General features: G+C 36.9%; 1 pseudogene; it reads right to left on the bottom strand.

Moving 5' to 3' along the window:
* LOC135565441 (transient receptor potential cation channel subfamily M member 1-like) overlaps nt 1-17,619 on the bottom strand; it is a 63,249-nt pseudogene extending 45,630 nt beyond the window's left edge.
* Nucleotides 17,620-23,053: the final 5,434 nt, after the last annotated feature.

Here is a 23,053-nt window from a genome sequence, read left to right as displayed (position 1 = left end):
CTGAAACCTTTCTGCTAGCTAGTCCCTCACTAATGTGATCCCAATGCTGTTGGATTGAAACCTTTCTGCTAGCTAGTCCCTCACTAACGTGATCCCAACACTGTTGGACTGAAACCTTTCTGCTAGCTAGTCCCTCACTAACGTGATCCCAATGCTGTTGGATTGAAACCTTTCTGCAAGCTAGCCCCTCACTAACTTGACCCCAACACTGTTAAATCTAAACCTTTCTGCTAGCTAGCCTTGAAAAGCTTTCTGCTAGCTAGCCCCTCACTAACGTGACCCCAACACTGTTAAATCTAAACCTTTCTGCTAGCTAGTCCCTCACTAACTTGACCCCCACACTGTTAAATCTAACCTTTCTGCTAGCTAGCCCCTCACTAACTTGACCCCCACACTGTTAAATCTAACCTTTCTGCTAGCTAGTCCCTCACTAACTTGACCCCCACACTGTTAAATCTAACCTTTCTGCTAGCTAGTCCCTCACTAACTTGACCCCAACACTGTTAAATCTAAACCTTTCTGCTAGCTAGTCCCTCACTAACTTGACCCCCACACTGTTAAATCTAACCTTTCTGCTAGCTAGCCCTCACTAACTTGACCCCAACACTGTTAAACCTTTCTGCTAGCTAGCGCCTCACTAACTTGACCCCCACACTGTTAAATCTAACCTTTCTGCTAGCTAGCCCCTCACTAACTTGACCCCAACACTGTTAAATCTAAACCTTTCTGCTAGCTAGCGCCTCACTAACTTGACCCCCACACTGTTAAATCTAACCTTTCTGCTAGCTAGCCCCTCACTAACTTGACCCCAACACTGTTAAATCTAAACCTTTCTGCTAGCTAGCCCTCACTAACTTGGAATTGTTTTCCAGGTCCTGGAAGATGTCGTCCACCAGTTCACTCTGAGACGACTCGTGGGCCATGGCCTTGTACAGCTTACAGGCCACCAGAGCTTTGGCCATGGCCTCTTCCCCCCTCTTCCACAGGAACAGAGCCATCTTCTGACGCTTCATGAGAACGGCCCACACCATCAGCTCATGGAACGGGTACTGGAAGCGGCTGACCTCCGGGTCGTCCACATCGATGTCGATCTCTTCCTCTTTCTTCTTCTTCTTCTTCTTCCCTTTACTGTTGCCTTTTCCTCCTGGCTCGTCGTCCTGGTATGAATCAGATGGACATTAGAAATATGAAGTATTGGATGTAGGGCGAATCTTAACTTCACTTCACTGAAGTCAAACGTTTGCTTAGACATGCATTGATACCAATGGGAGACTAAGTGGATTCTCCCCTGTATACAGAAATGAATTCAAGTGGTTATTGTATTGGTATGGATGATATTGTAATGAAACAGGCAGGGAGCAGGCCTCGAACCCTCAACCTTCTTAACCCGAAGTCCAGCGTGCTATCGACTGTGCCGCAAAAGCATGCTCGTGCGGCAGTGTCGATTTCCGCGCTTATAAACTCAGGGTCATTACAATATGTAAATATAAAATGTTGCTAAGTAGAACAACGGTGCTAAGTGAAAGACGAGACACTCACCTCCAGTCCTAACATTTTTAAAGCTTTCGGCTGGGAAACAAAACAAGGGGAGGAGACAGCATTTAATTAGCATGATTAACATTAGCATTCATGTTAGCATTAGCATTAGCATTAGCATTAGCATTTTATATATTATTATTATTAAAGTTATTATTACACTGAACAAAAATATTTAAACGCAGCACGCAACAATTTCAAATGTTTTACTGAGTTACAGTTCATATAAGGAAATCAATCAATTAAAATAAATTCATTATTTATTTCAAATAATGTGCTTCTACGTCTGTGTTGCTTCCTGTTTGGGGTTTTAGGTTGAGTTTCTGTACTTTGTGACATAGGCGGATGCAAAAAGGACTTTATAAATACATTTGATTTGATTTGATTCATTAGGCCCTAATCTATGGATTTCACATGACTGGGAATACAGGCATGCATTGGTCAGTATCTGGTGTGACCGCCATTTGCCTCATGCAGCGAGACACATCTCCTTCGCATAGAGTTGATCAGGCTGTTTATTGTGGCCTGTGAAATGTTGTCCCACTGCTCTTCAATGGCTGTGGGAACCGGAACAAGCTGTCGTACACATCGATCCAGAGCATCCCAAACATGCTCAGTGGGTAACATATCTTCCATGGAAGAACTGGGACATTTTCAGCATCCGGGAATTGTGTACAGATCCTTGTGAACGGGGCAGTGCATTATCATGTTGAAACATGAGGTGATGGCGGCAGATGAATGTCACGAAAATGGGCCTCAAGATCTCGTCATGGTATCTCCATGCATTCAAATTTCCATAGATAAAATTCTATTGTGTTAGGAGCTTATGCCTGCCCATACAATAACCCCACTGCCACCATGGGGCTCTCTGTTCACAACGTTGACATCAGCAAACCGCTTGCCCACACAACACCATACACGCTATCTGCCATCTGCCCGGTACAGTTGAAACCGGGATTCATCCGTGAAGAGCACACTTCTCCAGCGTGCCAGTGGTCATCGAAGGTGAGCATTTGCCAACTGAAGTCGGTTATGACGCCGAACTGCAGTCAGGTCAAGACCCTGGTGAGGACGACAAGAACGCAGATGTGCTTCCCTGAGACGGTTTCTGGCAGTTTTTGCAGAAATTCTTTGGTTGTGCAAACCCACAGTTTCATCAGCTGTCCGAGTGGCGGGTCTCAGACGATCCTGCAGGTGAAGAATCTGGATGTGGAGGTCGTGGTCTGGGGTTGTGATGCCGGTTGAACGTACTGCCAAATTCTCTAAAATGACGTTGGAGGCGGCTTATGGTAGAGAAATGAACATTCAATTCTCTGGCAAGACCTTCCTGCAGTCTGCATGCCAATTGCACGCTCGTTCAAAACTTGAGACATATGTGGCATTGTGTTGTGTGACAAAACTGCACATGTTTGTCCCCAGCACAAGGTGCACCTGTGTAACGATCATGCTGTTTGATATGCCACACCTCTCTGGTGGATGGATTATCTTGGCAAAGGAGAAATGCTCACTAACCGGGAAGTAAACAAATGTATACACACCATTTATTAAGAGAAATAAGCTTTACGTGAGTATAAAAACATTTCTGTGATCTTTTATTTCAGCTCATGAAAAATAGGAGCAACACTTTACATGTTGGCGTGTCCAGTGTATTATATTCAGATCTGTAAAGGGAGTGTTTCTCCTCACTCTTTTTAAACCGTAGAGGTTGTTGTAGAGGGTGCGGAACTGTTTCCTGGTGTAGTTACAGCGATAAGCCCCGCCCATCAGGAACTCCAGGACCAATCCGATATCGATCAAGGTGATCTGGTAATCCGGTGGAAGATTTCCCTGAAACACCAAACAACCATCATCATTATACTGTTACTGTTTTCACGTTACTATAGGGGGTCAATGTTAGGTAACACTTTACTATAGGGGGTCAATATTAGGTAACACTTTACTATAGGGGGTCAATATTAGGTAACACTTTACTATAGGGGGTCAATATTAGGTAACGCTTTACTATAGGGGTTAATGTTAGGTATCACTTTACTATATGGGAGTCAATATTAGGTAACACTTTACTATAGGGGGTCAATATTAGGTAACACTTTACTATAGGGGGTCGATATTAGGTAACACTTTCCTATATGGGGGTCAATATTAGGTAACACTTTACTATAGGGGTCAATATTAGGTAACACTTTACTATAGGGGGTCAATATTAGGTAACACTTTCCTATATGGGGGTCAATATTAGGTAACACTTTACTATAGGGGTCAATATTAGGTATCACTACTATATGGGGTCAATATTAGGTAACGCTTTACTATAGGGGTCAATATTAGGTAACACTTTACTATAGGGGGTCAATATTAGGTATTACTTTACTATAGGGGGTCAATATCAGGTAACACTTTACTATAGGGGGTCAATATTAGGTATTACTTTACTATAGGGGGTCAATATTAGGTAACACTTTACTATAGGGGGTCAATATTAGGTATCACTTTACTATAGGGGGTCAATATTAGGTATTACTTTACTATAGGGGGTCAATATTATATATATACATAACACCTTAATGAAACCAGTCATAACACCTTTATGAAACCAGTCATAACACCCTAATGAAACCAGTCATAACACCTTAATGAAACCAGTCATAACACCTTAATGAAACCAGTCATAACACCTTTATGAAACCAGTCATAACACCCTAATGAAACCAGTCATAACACCCTAATGAAACCAGTCATAACACCCTAATGAAACCAGTCATAACACCTTAATGAAACCAGTCATAACACCCTAATGAAACCAGTCATAACACCTTAATGAAACCAGTCATAACACCCTAATGAAACCAGTCATAACACCTTTATGAAACCAGTCATAACACCCTAATGAAACCAGTCATAACACCCTAATGAAACCAGTCATAACACCTTAATGAAACCAGTCATAACACCCTAATGAAACCAGTCATAAGTCCTTTGTATTGTTGATGGATATTGTAAACATGTCATTGACTCCCTGTCCACATAAAGGTTGAATAATAGAAGGAAACGGTACCTTTTTAACGTCTCTAACTACAAAGTGCAGAGTATTCGTTGGGCCCAGCCTCTGTAAAAACAATCAACATAACAAACAGAGATGGACTTTCTATTCAATCCAACGGGCTTTATTGGCATGGGAAACATGTTTTAACATAACAAAGCAAGTGAGGTAGATAATAGTCTCTCTCTCTCTCTCTGTCTCTCTCTCTCTCTCTCTCTCTCTCTCTCTCTGTGTCGATCTGTCTCTCTCTCTCTGTCTCTCTCTCTCTCCCTCTCTCTCTCTCTCTCTGTCTCTCTCTCTCTCTCTCTCTCGGTCTCTCTCTCTCTCTCTCTCCTCTCTCTCGCTCTCTCTCTCTCTCTCTCACTCTCTCTCTCTCTCTCTCTCTCTCTCTCTCTCTCACTCTCTCTCTCACTCTCTCTCTCTGTCTTTCTGTCTCTATCTTTCTCTCTGTCTCTCTCTCTGTCTTTCTGTCTCTCTCTCTGTCTCTCTCTCTGTCTCTCTGTCTCTCTCTCTATCTCTATCTCTCTCTAGTTTTCTTTGGATTATGGAAAGGGCATTATGAACCTGTTCTTTGAAAGACTTCCCCCAAAATATTGATTCTGTAATCATTAATGAAATTGAACACAGAAAACACAGTGGCAATGATTTTTCTCATCAGATGTATTGATCTGGTTTTGCCACGTAAAAATCCAATTCTCAACAATATACTTCATGGATTTTTGTATATACTACTAACATGTATTTAGAAGCAAGGTTGGGGTCAAGTCCACTTAAATCAATTCTGGAAGTTAACAGAAATGGAATTGAACCCAACCCTGTTAATAAAGTTTTCATTTAGGAGAAATCAAAAAGTCATCTATCTATCTATCTATCTATCTATCTATCTATCTATCTATCTATCTATCTATCTATCTATCTATCTATCTATCTATCTATCTGTCTGTCTGTCTGTCTGTCTGTCTGTCTGTCTGTCTCACCGTGTTGTAGAGTTCCTCCAGACGAGGGATGGTGAGGAAGTGGTGGATGTTGACACCGTTCTCTATCAGCAGCTTGACGAAGTCCACCCTGTCCAGCACCAGGGCATCCATCATGGCCTGCTCCAGAGAGTTCACCTACAGTAGAGAAACACATTCAACTTCTTAGGGCTAGGTCCCTTTTTTTCTCCACTTCCTGTCTGAATGACGTGCCCAAAGTAAACTTCCTGGAGTTCAGGCCCAAAGTAAACTGCCTGTTGCTCAGGCCCTGAAGCCAGGATATGCATATAATTGGTTTGTAGTTTGTAGAAATGTAGAAATAATGTAGGAGAATATAACACAATAGATATGGTAGGAGAAAATCCAAAGAAAAACCAACCAGATTTTTGTTGTTGTTAAGAGACCATCCTCTTAGAATGGATAGTATAAGGGCATATTGCAAATTAGCTCCCAGGATGCAATTCCTATGGCTTCCACATGGTGTTAGCAGTCTATGTTCAAGGTTTCAGGCTTGTAACTTCCAAAATTAATAAGAAATATCCATTTTAGTAGAGTGACACAGTCTTGGAAATTTGTGTTTGAGCACCATGAAGACAGGACGCTCCTGCTAAAATCGGTTTCCTATTGAACATACTTCTTTCCGTAAGAAATATTATCGTTTGATTACATTTTAGGGTATCTGAGGAGTTAATAGAAACATATTTTGACTTGTTGAAACAAAGTTTAGGGGTAGATTTTCAGATTCCTTTCTCTGCATTTTGAACAAGTGATTTACTCAAATCGATGGCGCCAACTAGACTGACTTTTGGGATATAAAGAAGGATTTTATCTAACAAAACGACACTGTTAAATGTTAAAGCTGGGACCCTTTGGATGACAAATCAGAGGAAGATTTTCAAAAAGTAAGTGAATATTTAATCGCTATTTGTGAATTTATGAAACTATTTTGAAAAAAATATTTTGAAATTGGGCGCCATCCTCACATAATCGCATGGCATGTTTTCGCTGTAACAGCTACTGTAAATCAGACAGTGCAGTTAGATTAACAATAATTGAAGCTTTCAACTGATATAAGACACTTGTATGTACATAAATGTTTACTATCCATAATTTTTATGAATATTTATTTGAATTGCGCGCCCTCCAGTTTCACCAGAAGTTAATCCCGCTACCATTTACATTTACATTTACATTTAAGTCATTTAGCAGACGCTCTTATCCAGAGCGACTTACAAATTGGTGCATTCACCTTAAGACATCCAGTGGAACAGCCACTTTACAATAGTGCATCTAAATATTTTAAGGGGGAGGGGGAGAGAAGGATTACTTTATCCTATCCTAGGTATTCCTGAAAGAGGTGGGGTTTCAGGTGTCTCCGGAAGGTGGTGATTGACTCTGCTGTCCTGGCGTCGTGAGGGAGTTTGTTCCACCATTGGGGGGCCAGAGCAGCGAACAGTTTTGACTGGGCTGCGTGGGAACTGTACTTCCTCAGTGGTAGGGAGGCGAGCAGGCCAGAGGTGGATGAACGCAGTGCCCTTGTTTGGGTGTAGGGCCTGATCAGAGCCTGGAGGTACTGAGGTGCCGTTTCCCTCACAGCTCCGTAGGCAAGCACCATGGTCTTGTAGCGGATGCGAGCTTCAACTGGAAGCCAGTGGAGAGAGCGGAGGAGCGGGGTGACGTGAGAGAACTTGGGAAGGTTGAACACCAGACGGGCTGCTACCGGGACCCCTAGCCCTAAGAAGTGCCATAACCCTGTTCAGCACCAGGGCATCCATCATGGCCTGCTCCAGAGAGTTCACCTACAGTACTGGAGGAACCCAGGAAGACAGTAGAGGAGACAGTAAGGCTATGGATTACCACCACTGACAAGTGGGGTCCAGCAGGGGGCAGCATTACAGAACGTTAAGGTCCAATACAGCCGTTTTTTTTTCTCAATATCAAATCATTTCAAATCATAAGTTGATAAAAAAATGATCAGAAATGAACAAAATTAGCTTCTTAGCAAAGAATAATTTCAAACACTAGAATTTAGCGAGGACTGTCTGGGAGTGGTCTGAGTGGGGAGGGGGAAAACTGAATACTTGCTGTTATTGACAAGAGAGGTTTGGGAACTCTCTTTCTTATTGGTCTATGAACTCAGTTACCGCCTGGTGATGTCACCAGACAGGCCCAAAACTCCATCACACCAAAACACGCTGAATTTTCAGGCGGTCTTTTCAAACTGCTCTGTACACTAAAAGGGCATTATCACATGTATTTTTTTTCTACATTTCCCAGTTTTATTCCAACTGCAAAGTGTGTAAATAAATATAAAACACCTTTAATATCAGTGTTGTCGTGGTAATGAAAGGTGGGTAAACCCTGACGCCACGATTCAGGAAGAATAAGCACTCATTAAAATATGAATTAAAGAGGTGACTTGCATTATCCTCTACATAACTGCTTCAGATAGAAATGATATGATATAGTGTATTGATGTGGTTGAATATAGTGTATTGATGTGGTTGAATATAGTGTATTGATATGGTTGAATATAGTGTATTGATATGGTTGAATATAGTGTATTGATGTGGTTGAATATAGTGTATTGATGTGGTTGAATATAGTGTATTGATGTGGTTGAATATAGTGTATTGATGTGGTTGAATATAGTGTATTGATGTGGTTGAATATAGTGTATTGATAGGGTTGAATATAGTGTATTGATGTGGTTGAATATAGTGTATTGATGTGGTTGAATATAGTGTATTGATGTGGTTGAATATAGTGTATTGATATGGTTGAATATAGTGTATTGATGTGGTTGAATATAGTGTATTGATATGGTTGAATATAGTGTATTGATATGGTTGAATATAGTGTATTGATGTGGTTGAATATAGTGTATTGATGTGGTTGAATATAGTGTATTGATATGGTTGAATATAGTGTATTGATGTGGTTGAATATAGTGTATTGATGTGGTTGAATATAGTGTATTGATGTGGTTGAATATAGTGTATTGATGTGGTTGAATATAGTGTATTGATATGGTTGAATATAGTGTATTGATATGGTTGAATATAGTGTATTGATATGGTTGAATATAGTGTATTGATGTGGTTGAATATAGTGTATTGATATGGTTGAATATAGTGTATTGATGGTGGTTGAATATAGTGTATTGATATGGTTGAATATAGTGTATTGATATGGTTGAATATAGTGTATTGATGTGGTTGAATATAGTGTATTGATATGGTTGAATATAGTGTATTGATATGGTTGAATATAGTGTATTGATATGGTTGAATATAGTGTATTGATGTGGTTGAATATAGTGTATTGATGTGGTTGAATATAGTGTATTGATGTGGTTGAATATAGTGTATTGATGTGGTTGAATATAGTGTATTGATGTGGTTGAATATAGTGTATTGATATGGTTGAATATAGTGTATTGATATGGTTGAATATAGTGTATTGATGTGGTTGAATATAGTGTATTGATGTGGTTGAATATAGTGTATTGATATGGTTGAATATAGTGTATTGATGTGGTTGAATATAGTGTATTGATGTGGTTGAATATAGTGTATTGATGTGGTTGAATATAGTGTATTGATGTGGTTGAATATAGTGTATTGATATGGTTGAATATAGTGTATTGATATGGTTGAATATAGTGTATTGATATGGTTGAATATAGTGTATTGATATGGTTGAATATATTGAGTGTTGAATATAGATTGATGGTTGAATATAGTGTATTGATATGGTTGAATATAGTGTTGAATATAGTGTATTGATATGGTTGAATATAGTGTATTGATATGGTTGAATATAGTGTATTGATGTGGTTGAATATAGTGTATTGATATGGTTGAATATAGTGTATTGATATGGTTGAATATAGTGTATTGATATGGTTGAATATAGTGTATTGATGTGGTTGAATATAGTGTATTGATATGGTTGAATATAGTGTATTGATATGGTTGAATATAGTGTATTGATGTGGTTGAATATAGTGTATTGATATGGTTGAATATAGTGTATTGATATGGTTGAATATAGTGTATTGATATGGTTGAATATAGTGTATTGATGTGGTTGAATATAGTGTATTGATATGGTTGAATATAGTGTATTGATATGGTTGAATATAGTGTATTGATATGGTTGAATATAGTGTATTGATATGGTTGAATATAGTGTATTGATGTGGTTGAATATAGTGTATTGATATGGTTGAATATAGTGTATTGATATGGTTGAATATAGTGTATTGATATGGTTGAATATAGTGTATTGATATGGTTGAATATAGTGTATTGATGTGGTTGAATATAGTGTATTGATGTGTTTGAGGGTTGAATATAGTGTATTGATGTGGTTGAATATAGTGTATTGATATGGTTGAATATAGTGTATTGATATGGTTGAATATAGTGTATTGATATGGTTGAATATAGTGTATTGATATGGTTGAATATAGTGTATTGATATGGTTGAATATAGTGTATTGATATGGTTGAATATAGTGTATTGATATGGTTGAATATAGTGTATTGATATGGTTGAGGGTTGAATATAGTGTATTGATGTGGTTGAATATAGTGTATTGGTATGGTTGAATATAGTGTATTGATGTGGTTGAATATAGTGTATTGATGTGTTTGAGGGTTGAATATAGTGTATTGATATGGTTGAATATAGTGTATTGATATGGTTGAGGGTTGAATATAGTGTATTGATATGGTTGAATATAGTGTATTGATATGGTTGAATATAGTGTATTGAAATGGTTGAGGGTTAAATATAGTGTATTGATATGGTTGAATATAGTGTATTGATATGGTTGAATATAGTGTATTGAAATGGTTGAATATAGTGTATTGATGTGGTTGAGGGTTGAATATAGTGTATTGATATGTTTGAATATAGTGTATTGATATGGTTGAATATAGTGTATTGATATGGTTGAATATAGTGTATTGATATGTTTGAGGGTTGAATATAGTGTATTGATATGGTTGAATATAGTGTATTGATATGGTTGAATATAGTGTATTGATGTGGTTGAATATAGTGTATTGATATGTTTGAGGGTTGAATATAGTGTATTGATATGGTTGAATATAGTGTATTGATATGGTTGAATATAGTGTATTGATATGGTTGAATATAGTGTATTGATGTGGTTGAATATAGTGTATTGATATGTTTGAGGGTTGAATATAGTGTATTGATGTGTTTGAGGGTTGAATATAGTGTATTGATGTGGTTGAATATAGTGTATTGATGTGGTTGAATATAGTGTATTGATATGGTTGAATATAGTGTATTGATATGGTTGAATATAGTGTATTGATATGAATATAGTGTATTGATGTGTTTGAGGGTTGAATATAGTGTATTGATGTGGTTGAATATAGTGTATTGATGTGGTTGAATATAGTGTATTGATATGGTTGAATATAGTGTATTGATATGGTTGAATATAGTGTATTGATGTGGTTGAATATAGTGTATTGATATGGTTGAATATAGTGTATTGATGTGGTTGAATATAGTGTATTGATATGGTTGAATATAGTGTATTGATGTGGTTGAATATAGTGTATTGATATGTTTGAATATAGTGTATTGATGTGTTTGAGGGTTGAATATAGTGTATTGATGTGGTTGAATATAGTGTATTGATATGGTTGAATATAGTGTATTGATATGGTTGAATATAGTGTATTGATATGGTTGAATATAGTGTATTGATATGGTTGAATATAGTGTATTGATATGGTTGAATATAGTGTATTGATGTGTTTGAGGGTTGAATATAGTGTATTGATGTGTTTGAGGGTTGAATATAGTGTATTGATGTGGTTGAATATAGTGTATTGATGTGTTTGAGGGTTGAATATAGTGTATTGATGTGGTTGAATATAGTGTATTGATATGGTTGAATATAGTGTATTGATATGGTTGAATATAGTGTATTGATGTGTTTGAGGGTTGAATATAGTGTATTGATGTGGTTGAATATAGTGTATTGATATGTTTGAGGGTTGAATATAGTGTATTGATATGGTTGAATATAGTGTATTGATATGGTTGAATATAGTGTATTGATGTGGTTGAATATAGTGTATTGATGTGGTTGAATATAGTGTATTGATATGGTTGAATATAGTGTATTGATGTGTTTGAGGGTTGAATATAGTGTATTGATGTGGTTGAATATAGTGTATTGATATGGTTGAATATAGTGTATTGATATGGTTGAATATAGTGTATTGATATGGTTGAATATAGTGTATTGATATGGTTGAATATAGTGTATTGATATGGTTGAATATAGTGTATTGATATGGTTGAATATAGTGTATTGATATGGTTGAATATAGTGTATTGATATGGTTGAATATAGTGTATTGATATGGTTGAATATAGTGTATTGATATGGTTGAATATAGTGTATTGATGTGTTTGAGGGTTGAATATAGTATATTGATGTGGTTGAATATAGTGTATTGATGTGTTTGAGGGTTGAATATAGTGTATTGATGTGTTTGAATATAGTGTATTGATGTGGTTGAATATAGTGTATTGATGTGTTTGAGGGTTGAATATAGTGTATTGATGTGGTTGAATATAGTGTATTGATATGGTTGAATATAGTGTATTGGTATGGTTGAATATAGTGTATTGATGTGTTTGAGGGTTGAATATAGTGTATTGATATGGTTGAATATAGTGTATTGATATGGTTGAATATAGTGTATTGATGTGTTTGAGGGTTGAATATAGTGTATTGATGTGTTTGAGGGTTGAATATAGTGTATTGATATGGTTGAATATAGTGTATTGATGTGTTTGAGGGTTGAATATAGTGTATTGATATGGTTGAATATAGTGTATTGATATGGTTGAATATAGTGTATTGATGTGTTTGAGAGTTGAATATAGTGTATTGATATGGTTGAATATAGTGTATTGATATGGTTGAATATAGTGTATTGATGTGTTTGAGGGTTGAATATAGTGTATTGATATGGTTGAATATAGTGTATTGATATGGTTGAATATAGTGTATTGATGTGGTTGAATATAGTGTATTGATGTGTTTGAGGGTTGAATATAGTGTATTGATGTGGTTGAATATAGTGTATTGATATGGTTGAATATAGTGTATTGATGTGGTTGAATATAGTGTATTGATATGGTTGAATATAGTGTATTGATGTGGTTGAATATAGTGTATTGATGTGTTTGAGGGTTGAATATAGTGTATTGATGTGTTTGAGGGTTGAATATAGTGTATTGGTATGGTTGAATATAGTGTATTGATATGGTTGAATATAGTGTATTGATATGTTTGAGGGTTGAATATAGTGTATTGATATGGTTGAATATAGTGTATTGATGTGTTTGAGGGTTGAATATAGTGTATTGATGTGGTTGAATATAGTGTATTGATATGGTTGAATATAGTGTATTGATATGGTTGAATATAGTGTATTGATATGGTTGAATATAGTGTATTGATATGGTTGAATATAGTGTATTGATGTGTTTGAGGGTTGAATATAGTGTATTGATGTGTTTGAGGGTTGAATATAGTGTATTGAATATAGTGTATTGATGGTTGAATATAGTGTATTGATATGGTTTGAATATAGTGTATTGATATGGTTGAATATAGTGTATTGATATGGTTGAATATAGTGTATTGATATGGTTGAATATAGTGTATTGATATGGTTGAATATAGTGTATTGATATGGTTGAATATAGTGTATTGATGTGGTTGAATATAGTGTATTGATGTGGTTGAATATAGTGTATTGATGTGGTTAAATATAGTGTATTGATATGGTTGAATATAGTGTATTGATATGGTTGAATATAGTGTATTGATATGGTTGAATATAGTATATTGATATGTTTGAGGGTTGAATATAGTGTATTGATGTGGTTAAATATAGTATATTGATATGTTTGAGGGTTGAATATAGTGTATTGATGTGGTTAAATATAGTGTATTGATATGGTTGAATATAGTGTATTGATATGGTTGAATATAGTGTATTGATATGGTTGAATATAGTGTATTGATGGGTTGAATATAGTGTGTGGTGATGTGTATTGTTGAATATAGTGTATTGATATGGTTGAATATAGTGTATTGATGTGTTTGAGGGTTGAATATAGTGTATTGATGTGGTTGAATATAGTGTATTGATGTGGTTGAATATAGTGTATTGATGTGGTTGAATATAGTGTATTGATGTGGTTGAATATAGTGTATTGATGTGGTTGAATATAGTGTATTGATGTGTTTGAGGGTTGAATATAGTGTATTGATATGGTTGAATATAGTGTATTGATATGGTTGAATATAGTGTATTGATGTGGTTGAATATAGTGTATTGATGTGTTTGAGGGTTGAATATAGTGTATTGATATGGTTGAATATAGTGTATTGATATGGTTGAATATAGTGTATTGATGTGGTTGAATATAGTGTATTGATGTGGTTGAATATAGTGTATTGATGTGGTTGAATATAGTGTATTGATGTGGTTGAATATAGTGTATTGATGTGGTTGAATATAGTGTATTGATGTGTTTGAGGGTTGAATATAGTGTATTGATGTGGTTGAATATAGTGTATTGATATGGTTGAATATAGTGTATTGATGTGGTTGAGGGTTGAATATAGTGTATTGATATGGTTGAATATAGTGTATTGATGTGGTTGAATATAGTGTATTGATATGGTTGAGGGTTGAATATAGTGTATTGATGTGGTTGAATATAGTGTATTGATATGGTTGAATATAGTGTATTGATATGGTTGAATATAGTGTATTGATGTGGTTGAATATAGTGTATTGATATGGTTGAATATAGTGTATTGATGTGTTTGAATATAGTGTATTGATATGGTTGAATATAGTGTATTGGTATGTTTGAGGGTTGAATATAGTGTATTGATATGGTTGAATATAGTGTATTGGTATGTTTGAGGGGTGAATATAGTGTATTGATATGTTTGAGGGTTGAATATAGTGTATTGATGTGGTTGAGGGTTGAATATAGTGTATTGATATGGTTGAATATAGTGTATTGATATGGTTGAATATAGTGTATTGATATGGTTGAATATAGTGTATTGATATGGTTGAATATAGTGTATTGATATGTTTGAGGGTTGAATATAGTGTATTGATGTGGTTGAATATAGTGTATTGATATGGTTGAATATAGTGTATTGATGTGTTTGAGGGTTGAATATAGTGTATTGGTATGGTTGAATATAGTGTATTGATGTGTTTGAGGGTTGAATATAGTGTATTGGTATGGTTGAATATAGTGTATTGGTATGTTTGAGGGTTGAATATAGTATATTGATATGTTTGGGGGTTGAATATAGTGTATTGGTATGTTTGAGGGTTGAATATAGTGTATTGGTTATTGATTTACCCAGTTGCGTAGCTCCAGCTTCCTGGGGTCCGTTTCTTCCGGAGGTTCAGGTTTGGCCTTGCCTCCTTTGCCCTTCTTGACCCTGGCCTTGCCCTTCCCTGCCCCACCACCTCCACCGCGGGCTGGGACCGGGCTCTTGGTCTTCTCCTGGGATGCCGTGGTGTTGGCCGCCTGGAAGGTAACACAGAAGGGGTGAAAGCCCCTTGTTGACCCAGTTCACATGGAGCTGTTACAGTACCTGCAGTTGAGGTTGTTGTCTCACCATCACCGTTGGTTAGAGCTTCAGGTTGTGTCCCAAATGGCACCCTATTCCCTATATCGCGCACTAGTTCTGACCAAGTCCCATAGGGCTCTAGACAAAAGTAGTGCACTATGTTTAGGGAATTTGATGCCTTTTTGGGGTCAGGTAAAATATTTATTTTGGAATATGGGCAGTTGTTCTGACTTGAGGTCTGCAAGCTGAACTCTATTTCAGCCGTATTGTGCAAACTGTACTCTAACCCACTGATGCCAATTAATGATTTAGGTCAAAGGTCAAGTTGCACGTGCTTATCTGATCTCTGAATCAGATCTCTGAATCAGATCTCTGAATCAGACCCATGTCCATTACAACTCTGAATCAGATCTCTGAATCAGACCCATGTCCATTACAACTCTGAATCAGACCCTGTTAGACCAGCATGGTGATTGATGTTCACTACAACTCTGAATCAGACCCTGTTAGACCAGCATGGTGTTGTTCATTACAACTCTGAATCAGACCGCTGAATCAGACCCATGTCCATTACAACTCTGAATCAGACCCTGTTAGACCAGCATGGTGATGTACATTACAACTCTGAATCAGATCGCTGAATCAGACCCATGTCCATTACAACTCTGAATCAGACCCTGTTAGACCAGCATGGTGATGTACATTACAACGCTGAATCAGACCCTGTTAGACCAGCATGGTGATGTACATTACAACTCTGAATCAGATCGCTGAATCAGACCCATGTCCATTACAACTCTGAATCAGACCCTGTTAGACCAGCATGGTGATGTTCATTACAACTCTGAATCAGACCCTGTTAGACCAGCATGGTGTTGTTCATTACAACTCTGAATCAGGCCCTGTTAGACCAGCATGGTGATGTTCATTACAACTCTGAATCAGGCCCTGTTAGACCAGCATGGTGTTGTTCATTACAACTCTGAATCAGGCCCTGTTAGACCAGCATGGTGATGTTCATTACAACTCTGAATCAGGCCCTGTTAGACCAGCATGGTGTTGTTCATTACAACTCTGAATCAGACCCTGTTAGACCAGCATGGTGATGTACATTACAACTCTGAATCAGATCGCTGAATCAGACCCATGTACATTACAACTCTGAATCAGACCCTGTTAGACCAGCATGGTGTTGTTCATTACAACTCTGAATCAGACCCTGCTAGACCAGCATGGTGATGGTCATTCAGACCCTGTTAGACCAGCATTTTGATGTTCATTTAACTCTGAATCAGATCGCTGAATCAGACCCATGTACATTACAACTCTGAATCAGACCCTGTTAGACCAGCATGGTGATGTACATTACAACTCTGAATCAGACCCTGTTAGACCAGCATGGTGTTGTTCATTACAACTCTGAATCAGACCCTGTTAGACCAGCATGGTGATGTTCATTGTGTATCCATGGTGATGGCCACGTGTTTCCCAAGTTGTTCATAGACTTACGCTGCCACTCATGGGCCAGTGGTGACCGTAGACGAAGATCTGGCTCCTAGCGATGTCCACTCTGTTCCAGGCCAGGGCTAGACTCAGCTGGTCAGGGGCAGAGGCGTTGGTGCCTACAATCAAACACCAACAAGGCTTTTTGGTTTAAGCTTGAAACACTTCACAGCTGTTCAATAGGCTATGACTGGGATTCAAATCAAATGTCTCAATCCCAGCATTCATCTGTTCTATAGACTATGACTGGGATTAAAATCAAATGTCTCAGTCCCAGCATTCATCTGTTTTATAGACTATGACTGGGATTCAAATCAAATGTCTCAATCCCAGCATTCATCTGTTCTATAGACTATGACTGGGATTCAAATCAAATGTCTCAATCCCAGCATTCATCTGTTCTATAGACTATGACTGGGATTCAAATCAAATGTCTCAATCCCAGCATTCATCTGTTCTATAGACTATGACTGGGATTCAAATCCAATGTCTCAATCCCAGCATTCATCTGTTCTATAGACTATGACTGGGATTCAAATCAAATGTCTCAATCCCAGCATTCATCTGTTCTATAGACTATGACTGGGATTCAAATCAAAGGTTTCAATCCCAGAATTCATCTGTTCTATAGACTATGACTGGGATTCAAATCAAAGGTTTCAATCCCAGAATTCATCTGTTCTATAGACTATGACTGGGATTCAAATCAAATGTTTCGATCCCAGCATATGTGAGAAATATCTCTCTCTGCAAAGTCAGTGGTGTTAAGAGTGATGTAAAGAGCAGAAGAACAGTGGAGTGTCCTTCCCAGGTTACCTTTGAGCAAGGCTGTCAGTATGGACATCTCGATATCCTGCTGGCCCTCTGAGCCCATACGAAACACAGTGATCTAACAGGCCCATGAAAGAACAACAACAAAGACACGTGTAAAGGGTTAAAGGTCAACTCTCTCTTTCAGGGATTCAGTACATACTTTTAAGTGTATACTTTGGAGAGTGTCGTTCGGAGGGCCTTGAAAAGCTTATACTAACAAATACTAATACTAACTCATACTAATAAATAGTAATACTAATAAATACAAATACTAACAAATACTAATACTAACAAATAATAATACTAATAAATACTCATACTAATAAATACTAATACTAACAAATACTAATACTAATAAATACTAATACTAATAAATACTAATACTAATAAATACTAATACTAACTAATACTAATACTAATGAATACTAATAGTAATACATACTAATACTAATAAATACTAATACTAACAAATACTAATACTAACAAATACTAATACGAATAAATACTAATACTAACAAATACTAATACTAACAAATACTAATACTAATAAATACTAATACTAATCAATTCGAATATTAATACATATTAATACTAATAAATACTAATACTAATAAATACTAATACGAATAAATACTAACACTAATAAATACCAATACTAATAAATGATAATACTAATAAATACTAATACTAATAAATACTAATACTAATAAATACTAATACTGATAAATACTAATATTCTAGTAATGATACTAAATGTGTTTTGAGGACATATGGCACTCTCTCTTCAGGCATTTCTTCTATGTTAAATGAAGGAGTGGGTCATTAAAACGGCATTACTGGGGAACGTGTCAAAGGTCAAGCACGGTTTACAACTCTATCACTCGTCAGGAGACAGTCAGCAGCGTGTGTGTGTGTGTGTGTGTGTGTGTGTGTGTGTGTGTGTGTGTGTGTGTGTGTGTGTGTGTGTGTGTGTGTGTGTGTGTGTGTGTGTGTGTGTGTGTGTGTGTGTGTGTGTGAGCGTGTGCATGTTAAGTGAAGTCAGAAGCCTCTCATTGTGAATTGTGTCTCTGAATAACAGGAGCTGCCCTTATAAACCACAGACACACCCTGCAGTACATAACAAGCCCTTCAGAGTTAAACAACCCTCTTAGTAAGATAACAGTATCGTCCTTGTTGTTGCCCAGACCATCCCAAATGCAATAAGACTGCAGGCCTGTCACATGCCAGCAAGGAATGCACTGCTAATAGCACAATTATGTCTGTTGAAACTTTTCAGAACCGAACCAATCCAAAGATTCACTGATAATGAGCTACGTGTCGCAGCTCCATGACTGATAGCTCCACCACCAGGCCCTCGTGATAGCTCCACCACCAGGCCCTCGTGATTGCTCCACCACCAGGCCCTTGTGATAGCTCCACCACCAGGCCCTCGTGATAGCTCTACCACCAGACACTTGTGATAGCACCACCACTAGGCCCTCGTGATAGCTCCACCACTAGGCCCTGGTGATAGCTCCACCACCAGGCCCTTGTGATAGCTCCATCACCAGGCCCTCGTGATAGCTCCACCAATAGGCCCTGGTGATAGCTCCACCACTAGGCCCTGGTGATAGTTCCACAACCAGGCCCCCGTGGATACAATTCTCTGTTTGTAATCATCGGAACCGTCCATCTCCATGATATCTAGTTGTACCTGACTAATTTCCCACGCAACCCCCAGTCTAGTTATCAATCTATATACTGTCATTCAGTCTGTTATATACTGTAATGTAGTGGACTGTCATTCAGACTGTTATATACTGTAATGTAATGGACTGTCATTCAGTCTGTTATATAATGTAATGTATGGATATTCATGTATATACTGTAATGTAATGGACTGTCATTCAGTCTGTTATATACTGTAATGTAGTGGACTGTCATTCAGACTGTTATATACTGTAATGTAGTGGACTGTCATTCAGACTGTTATATACTGTAATGTAGTGAGTGGACTGTCATTCAGACTGTTATATACTGTAATGTAGTGGACTGTCATTCAGACTGTTATATACTGTAATGTAATGAGTGGACTGTCATTCAGACTGTTATATACTGTAATGTAGTGGACTGTCATTCAGACTGTTATATACTGTAATGTAGTGGACTGTCATTCAGACTGTTATATACTGTAATGTAGTGGACTGTCATTCAGACTGTTATATACTGTAATGTAGTGGACTGTCATTCAGACTGTTATATACTGTAATGTAGTGGACTGTCATTCAGACTGTTATATACTGTAATGTAGTGGACTGTCATTCAGACTGTTATATACTGTAATGTAGTGGACTGTCATTCAGACTGTTATATACTGTAATGTAGTGGACTGTCATTCAGACTGTTATATACTGTAATGTAGTGGACTGTCATTCAGACTGTTATATACTGTAATGTAGTGAGTGGACTGTCATTCAGACTGTTAATGTATACTGTAATGTAATAATGTAGTGGACTGTCATTCAGACTGTTATATACTGTAATGTAGTGGACTGTGGACTGTCATTCAGACTGTTATATACTGTAATGTAATGGACTGTCATTCAGACTGTTATATACTGTAATGTAGTTATATACTGTAATGTAGTGGACTGTCATTCAGACTGTTATATTCAGACTGTAATGTAGTGGACTGTCATTCAGACTATACTATATACTGTCATTCAATGTAATGTAGTGGACTGTCATTCAGACTGTTATATACTGTAATGTAATGAGTGGACTGTCATTCAGACTGTTATATACTGTAATGTAGTGGACTGTCATTCAGACTGTTATATACTGTAATGTAGTGGACTGTCATTCAGACTGTTATATACTGTAATGTAGTGAGTGGACTGTCATTCAGACTGTTATATACTGTAATGTAGTGGACTGTCATTCAGACTGTTATATACTGTAATGTAGTGAGTGGACTGTCATTCAGACTGTTATATACTGTAATGTAGTGGACTGTCATTCAGACTGTTATATACTGTAATGTAGTGGACTGTCATTCAGACTGTTATATACTGTAATGTAGTGGACTGTCATTCAGTCTGTTATATACTGTAATGTAGTGGACTGTCATTCAGACTGTTATATACTGTCATTCAGTCTGTTATATACTGTAATGTAATGGACTGTCATTCAGACTGTTATATACTGTAATGTAGTGGACTGTCATTCAGTCTGTTATATACTGTAATGTAGTGGACTGTCATTCAGACTGTCTGTCATTCAGACTGTTATATACTGTAATGTAGTGGACTGTCATTCAGTCTGTTATATACTGTAATGTAGTGGACTGTCATTCAGACTGTTATATACTGTAATGTAGTGGACTGTCATTCAGACTGTTATATACTGTAATGTAATGGACTGTCATTCAGACTGTTATATACTGTAATGTAGTGGACTGTCATTCAGACTGTTATATACTGTAATGTAGTGGACTGTCATTCAGACTGTTATATACTGTAATGTAGTGGACTGTCATTCAGACTGTTATATACTGTAATGTAGTGGACTGTCATTCAGACTGTTATATACTGTAATGTAATGAGTGGACTGTCATTCAGACTGTTATATACTGTAATGTAGTGGACTGTCATTCATGTATATACTGTAATGTACTGTCATTCAGACTGTTATATACTGTAATGTAATGGACTGTCATTCAGTCTGTATACTGTATATGGACTGTCATTCAGACTGTTATGGACTGTCATTCAGTCTGTTATATACTGTAATGTAGTGGACTGTCATTCAGACTGTTATATACTGTAATGTAGTGGACTGTCATTCAGACTGTTATATACTGTAATGTAGTGAGTGGACTGTCATTCAGTCTGTTATATACTGTAATGTAGTGGACTGTCATTCAGACTGTTATATACTGTAATGTAGTGGACTGTCATTCAGACTGTTATATACTGTAATGTAGTGGACTGTCATTCAGACTGTTATATACTGTAATGTAGTGGACTGTCATTCAGACTGTCATTCAGTCTGTTATATACTGTAATGTAGTGGACTGTCATTCAGACTGTTATATACTGTAATGTAGTGGACTGTCATTCAGACTGTTATATACTGTAATGTAGTGGACTGTCATTCAGACTGTTATATACTGTAATGTAGTGGACTGTCATTCAGACTGTTATATACTGTAATGTAGTGAGTGGACTGTCATTCAGTCTGTTATATACTGTAATGTAGTGGACTGTCATTCAGACTGTTATATACTGTAATGTAGTGGACTGTCATTCAGACTGTTATATACTGTAATGTAGTGGACTGTCATTCAGACTGTTATATACTGTAATGTAGTGGACTGTCATTCAGACTGTTATATACTGTAATGTAGTGGACTGTCATTCAGACTGTTATATACTGTAATGTAATGAGTGGACTGTCATTCAGACTGTTATATACTGTAATGTAGTGAGTGGACTGTCATTCAGACTGTTATATACTGTAATGTAGTGAGTGGACTGTCATTCAGACTGTTATATACTGTAATGTAGTGGACTGTCATTCAGACTGTTATATACTGTAATGTAGTGGACTGTCATTCAGACTGTTATATACTGTAATGTAGTGGACTGTCATTCAGGCTGTTATATACTGTCATTCAGACTGTTATATACTGTAATGTAGTGAGTGGACTGTCATTCAGACTGTTATATACTGTAATGTAGTGGACTGTCATTCAGACTGTTATATACTGTAATGTAGTGGACTGTCATTCAGACTGTTATATACTGTAATGTAGTGGACTGTCATTCAGTCTGTTATATACTGTAATGTAGTGGACTGTCATTCAGACTGTTATATACTGTAATGTAATGAGTGGACTGTCATTCAGACTGTTATATACTGTAATGTAGTGGACTGTCATTCAGACTGTTAATATGGACTGTCATTCAGTAGTAATGAGTGGACTGTCATTCAGTCTGTTATATACTGTAATGTAGTGGACTGTCATTCAGACTGTTATATACTGTAATGTAGTGGACTGTCATTCAGACTGTTATATACTGTAATGTAGTGGACTGTCATTCAGACTGTTATATACTGTAATGTAGTGGACTGTCATTCAGACTGTTATATACTGTAATGTAGTGGACTGTCATTCAGACTGTTATATACTGTAATGTAGTGGACTGTCATTCAGACTGTTATATACTGTAATGTAGTGAGTGGACTGTCATTCAGACTGTTATATACTGTAATGTAGTGGACTGTCATTCAGACTGTTATATACTGTAATGTAGTGGACTGTCATTCAGACTGTTATATACTGTAATGTAATGGACTGTCATTCAGACTGTTATATACTGTAATGTAGTGGACTGTCATTCAGTCTGTTATATACTGTAATGTAGTGGACTGTCATTCAGACTGTTATATACTGTAATGTAGTGGACTGTCATTCAGACTGTTATATACTGTAATGTTATATGTAATGTGGACTGTCATTCA

This window comes from Oncorhynchus nerka, linkage group LG27, assembly GCF_034236695.1.
Source record: "Oncorhynchus nerka isolate Pitt River linkage group LG27, Oner_Uvic_2.0, whole genome shotgun sequence".
NCBI lineage: Eukaryota > Metazoa > Chordata > Actinopteri > Salmoniformes > Salmonidae > Oncorhynchus > Oncorhynchus nerka.
This window is presented reverse-complemented; position numbering and strand designations above follow the sequence as displayed.